The sequence below is a fragment of the Procambarus clarkii genome, chromosome 15, assembly GCF_040958095.1.
Source record: "Procambarus clarkii isolate CNS0578487 chromosome 15, FALCON_Pclarkii_2.0, whole genome shotgun sequence".
NCBI lineage: Eukaryota > Metazoa > Arthropoda > Malacostraca > Decapoda > Cambaridae > Procambarus > Procambarus clarkii.
The window spans coordinates 32,250,458-32,256,506 of record NC_091164.1 but is presented as its reverse complement, the minus strand read 5'-3'; the positions used below and the strand labels follow the sequence as shown (position 1 = coordinate 32,256,506).

The 6,049-nt window shown below is 40.0% G+C and overlaps 1 protein-coding gene across 1 annotated transcript in view; it reads right to left on the bottom strand.

Annotated features, from left to right (window-relative positions):
* Positions 1-744: 744 nt before the first annotated feature.
* Positions 745-6,049, bottom strand: part of LOC138365061 (fibrinogen-like protein A) — a 648,457-nt gene continuing 643,152 nt past the window's right edge. Inside the window, exon 5 of the mRNA XM_069325167.1 lies at positions 745-2,318. The gene's annotated coding sequence lies outside the window, so the exon portion shown is untranslated. The remainder of the gene's footprint in view (positions 2,319-6,049) is intronic.

Below are 6,049 nucleotides of genomic sequence, written 5' to 3'. Positions count from 1 at the left end.
ATTTTGTTTCTATTGTTAGACCCCCATTAGATTATGCATTTCAGTTATAGTCGCCATACATTGGCGACTATAATTGGACATGAAGTTACTTGAACGAGTGCAGCAAAGGACGACAGTTGCTCACAGGAATTGAGAAAAGTTGAAAAGTGCTAAAAAAAAGTGCTCTCACATATGGCTAGAGCTTAAGATGTCAGTAATTTTCAGAACAAGGCACCAAGCCAGGAAGACTATGAAGCATCGTCGTGAAGTTAAAATATCTTAATGTATATTATTTAGAAAGTTGAAGAGTAAAGGGCAACATGACTGAAGTAATAAGATGGGTGAAAGTTGAAGAGAAAAGGGCAACATGACTGAAGTAATAAGATGGGTGAAAGGTGAAGAGTAAAGGGCAACATGACTGAAGTAATAAGATGGGTGAAAGGTGAAGAGTAAAGGGCAACATGACTGAAGTAATAAGATGGGTGAAAGGTGAAGAGTAAAGGGCAACATGACTGAAGTAATAACATGGGTGAAAGGTGAAGAGTAAAGGGCAACATGACTGAAGTATGTGTTAAGGGTGTATGTGATGGGTGAAAGGTGAGGAGTAAAGGGCAACATAACTGAAGTAATAACATGGGTGAAAGGTGAGGAGTAAAGGGCAACATGACTGAAGTATTAACATGGGTGTAAGGGGAGAGTTAAGGGCAACATGACTGAAGTATTAACATGGGTGAAAGGATATAACAAAAGGAAATTAAAAAACTGTTAAACATATTCAAACTTTAATTTATTTAAAAATATGCTTAGTAAAGGTAAAAAATGTAATGTACCATCTAGAGTGGTTAGGTCAAATAACAATGACCCAAATGGATAATCATGTGATTAAAAACCTTATCGGTAGGAAAAAAAACTTTGATCAAACTCCTGAGAATAGGGAAGTTAATCTTGAACAACAATATCCCAAACTAGTTAGAAATGTTAAAGAAATAATGAAAGCATCAAGAAATTATGAAATGTGTATAGCACACCAGGCAATGACAATTTCTAAAACTTTTTTCTGATATATTAATCAAAGATTAAGGAAAAGACTACACAAATTACATCTGAGGCAGGTCAGGTAACTGACAATCAAAAAGAAATGTGACGTATTTAAAATAAATTCTTCATCGCTGTATTAACTAAGGAAACTCAACTATGCATTAAGCTGAAAAAAATCTTTGAAGGTCGAGGACTACTTTAGTAGTTACCTATTTTATTAGTTAACTATTTTAGTAGTTAAATACTTTAGTAGTTAACTAGTTTAGTAGCTACTAGCGAGGAAGCTACTTAACAAGTATACAAACTAAAGGCAAACTAGTTCCCAGAACCAGACAAAATATAACCAGGGAGCTTAAGTAATGTAAAGCAAAGCTTAGTGACCCATTGTCTACCATATTTAATTAATCATTAGACTTGGGCAGAGCACCAGAGTGATGGATGGAGTGCTGATGTGGTGCCAACTGCTGGAAATGGATTTAATTGATAATTGCCAAAACCAATCGTTTTCACCTTGGAAAACAGATCAATAAAGAAATCACTACATTGTTTCACTAAAGGCCGCTCATATTTAAGAATTTTTCTATCATTCTTTTCATGTAAATTTCAAGACGCTGATAGTAGGAAGGCTTGTGATATTCTAAAATTTGACGTCAACAAGGACTCTGATACTGCGCCTCACAAGACTAAAGAGCTAGAGGAACATGGTAATGGAAGTTTATCATAAGATGGATTAGACCTTGGTTATTAAAAAAGACAGCAGAGAGTTAACATGGAATAAAATCGCACGTGGATTTAATTCCCACGTGGGAGTTAAACTCCCAAAAGTGCTAAAAGACAATGTGTACAGACTTTACACGTGGACACAAGATTAGCAGATGCAGTTTAATGCTGTAAAATGTTGGGATTTGAGCTTAGTAATAATAATAATAATAATAATTCTAGAGTAATCAATGTATAATTATATGTAATAAAGCATATAGGATACTGAGATTATTTTTTATTCAGTGAAAGCCTCAACACATCAAATATTTCCTCCAAGAGAGGGGGAAAAAGTATTGTATTGAATTTTATTATTTAACATTACAATCACTGGTGGAAAAAGCTGATTAATTATCTGAGGATAACTAGGTCCGGCCTCACTTGATCCCTGAGGCTGGTCACGGGTCATCACCTGGTCCCTGGGGCCGGTCACGGGTCATCACCTGGTCCCTGGGGCTGGTCACGGGTTACCACCTTTAGTCCACTCTTCCACTTGTGACACTTGTGGAGGAACCTCACTCCGGTGATGACTCCACTCCATACTGCAAATGCATATACCAAAATGTTATATATTTAAGCAAGTATATATTTAGAGTATACTGTATAATTACGAGAGTCATAATTACAATAATCAGTAACAAGAACAAGAACTTGAGAGATCAAAATTTTAGATAATTGACAATAAGCTTTGTTCAGTTAAATTTTGTTGTAAAATTTGGGAATAAAGACAACTGAATAAGAAATATAAAGGCAACAGTAAAGAAATTAATATAAGGCTCAATATAAGTCTCTTCAATTATTATTGCATACATTATTCCATAAATACAAGCCAGAAAACCACCACAACAAATACCACATAAAACAACCAAGCAACACAAGTAAATATACAATTAAATACATTCCAGAACACGAAAGTTATACAAATATGTAAACCAATTACCACGTGGAAGAATTATCAGTAACAAAAAGTATTTATCGGGCAAGTTCAATTGATACAAAATATTGATGATCAAAATGGTGAACATTAATAATTTATTTGATCACTAGCAGTACCGGCCACGCGTTGCTGCACATGCGTTGCTAAACCACAGTAACCTTCCCTGTCACCCAGTCCTCCCCAACATTTCTCCTTCACCCGTCTCGGCCTCCAAACCATTCCCCACGCCACTGTCCCCTCGTCCTCCCCACCATTCCCCACTCCACCATCCCCTCTTCCTTCCCACCATGCCCCACTTCCCTGTCCCTTTGTCCTCCCCACCGTTCTTCATTCTCCCATCCCCTCGTCCACACCATCCCAAACTCCCCCGTCCCCTCATCCTTCCCCATCATTACCCCCTCCCTGGTCCCCTCGTCCTCCCACCATCTCTCACTTCCGTCCCCTCGTCATCCCCACCATTCCCCACTACCTCGTCCGATCCCTTCCCGAATGGTCTTATGTTCCCATCAGAAAATTGGGAACATCAAGTGATCTGATGTTCCCATCACTGAAATATAAGAAAACAGTTAAAAAATGAAATGAAAATATGAAAAAATAAAAAAAACTATACTCACGAAATGAATGGTATGGTAAAGAACACAGCTCAATTCCAATGTAATCCACACAAAATAATTAAATCAAAATGAAAATAAATCAAAATCTATGAAAATTCTATTTATCAATGCAATCAGAAACCTTGAAATGGAATTGTAACATATTTAGTATAACATGTGTGTTGCTCTTACATGCAACAGATGGCGCTGTTTTTCAAGAAAAGCATAGTTTTACCTGTCACAGGTGAGGCATCTATACTTATACTTACGAAATGAATGGTATGGTAAACAACACAGCTCAGTTCCAAAACAATGTCACACAAAATAATTCAATAAAAAATACAATAAATCAAAATCTATGAAAAAAAATATATCAATGCAACTGTAAACATTGAAATGGAATTCGTGACATATATAGTATAGCGTGCATGTTGCTATTATGTGCAACAGATAACGCTGTTTTTTAAAAAGGCATGTTTTTACTGTCACAGGGATGGCACCTATTTAGTAGGTATATAAAAAGACGCGTCTATTCGAATGCAACTTTGTGTCAAAATTTCAAAGCGATCATCAGTAAATAGGTTTCGAAGATTTCCCTCACATGAAAAACACATTACTCAATAGATCTCTATAGATTACTCAATCACTCTATAGACGTGACATCTATAGAGTATTTATATAAAAACTTACTCGGATGTGAAAAAGAACGTTGTGTGAAAATTTTAAAGCAATCGGTAAAGAACTTTCGGAGATTAGCGGTTATACACAAACGAACATTTTCATTTTTATTTATATAGATTCATAACCTGTGACAGAATGAAATATCAGTGGTATATAATAGCAAAGATTGAGTAAATGAATAAAGTAAATGTGAAATATTAGTGATATATAAAAAGGTGAAATATTACACAACGACATGTAATGAGCACAATCTCAAGCACTTCCTGCCACCCTGGCAGACAACACCTTCGGTCACCATGACGCCTACATGACCCACCACGAGCACTTCCTGCCACCCTGGCAGACAACACCTTCGGTCACCATGACGCCTACATGACCCACCACGAGCACTTCCTGCCACCCAGGCAGACAACACCTTCAGTCATCATGACGCCTTCATGTCCCACCACGAGCACTTCCTGCCACCCAGGCAGACAACACCTTTGGTCACCATGACGCCTTCATGTCCCACCACGAGCACTTCCTGCCACCCTGGCAGACAACACCTTCGGTCACCATGACGCCTTCATGACCCACCACGAGCACTTCCTGCCACCCAGGCAGACAACACCTTCGGTCACCATGACGCCTTCATGTCCCACCACGAGCACTTCCTGCCACCCTGGCAGACAACACCTTCGGTCACCATGACGCCTTCATGACCCACCACGAGCACTTCCTGCCACCCAGGCAGACAACACCTTCGGTCACCATGACGCCTTCATGTCCCACCACGACCACTTCCTGCCACCCAGGCAGACAACACCTTCGGTCACCATGACGCCTTCTTGACCCACCACGAGCACTTCCTGCCACCCTGGCAGACAACACCTTCGGTCACCATGACGCCTACATGACCCACCACGAGCACTTCCTGCCACCCAGGCAGACAACACCTTCGGTCACCATGACGCCTTCATGTCCCACCACGAGCACTTCCTGCCACCCTGGCAGACAACACCTTCGGTCACCATGACGCCTTCATGACCCACCAAGAGCACTTCCTGCCACCCAGGCAGACAACACCTTCGGTCACCATGACGCCTTCATGTCCCACCACGAGCACTTCCTGCCACCCAGGCAGACAACACCTTCGGTCACCATGACGCCTTCATGACCCACCACGAGCACTTCCTGCCACCCTGGCAGACAACACCTTCGGTCACCATGACGCCTTCATGTCCCACCACGAGCACTTCCTGCCACCCAGGCAGACAACACCTTCGGTCACCATGACGCCTTCATGTCCCACCACGAGCACTTCCTGCCACCCAGGCAGACAACACCTTCGGTCACCATGACGCCTTCATGTCCCACCACGAGCACTTCCTGCCACCCTGGCAGACAACACCTTCGGTCATCATGACGCCTACATGACCCACCAAGAAACTAATCACACAGATCCTTCATGCTCAGCTTCCTGCTGATAAAAACCTATCAGCACCACAATATAAAAACATTGATCAACATGACACAGAACATTTACACTGAGGGAGCTCACAGTTCAGTAACTGGGAAGGCAGAAAGTGTTCATTGTTCATCACCCGACGGTCAATCAACTGAAGGGAATATAGTGTAAAATTATGTATTAGTGTGTTTACATAAAATACACAAATACCTAAGTGTGGGATTTTATCTTATGATATTATGTGTGTGAGAAGACATTGTCATTACATAGTGAAGGGAATATGAAAGTAACAGCGACTCCACTTTGCAAGTTAGAATGTTGAGTATGTTCATAGCACAATAAATTATTGACAAGACCTTGTGGATCTTGTGGATACCCACCCCTATTATCTTTGTGTGTGTGTGTGTATATATATATATATATATATATATATATATATATATATATATATATATATATATATATATATATATATATATATATATATATATATATATATATATATATATATTGTTGGGGATATGGGTATATAGTTCAAATTTCTGGTGGTGAACAACAGTTATCTCAATGTCACTCACCGTAGCCCTGCGGGTCTTCACTCTATCCTCATGGCGC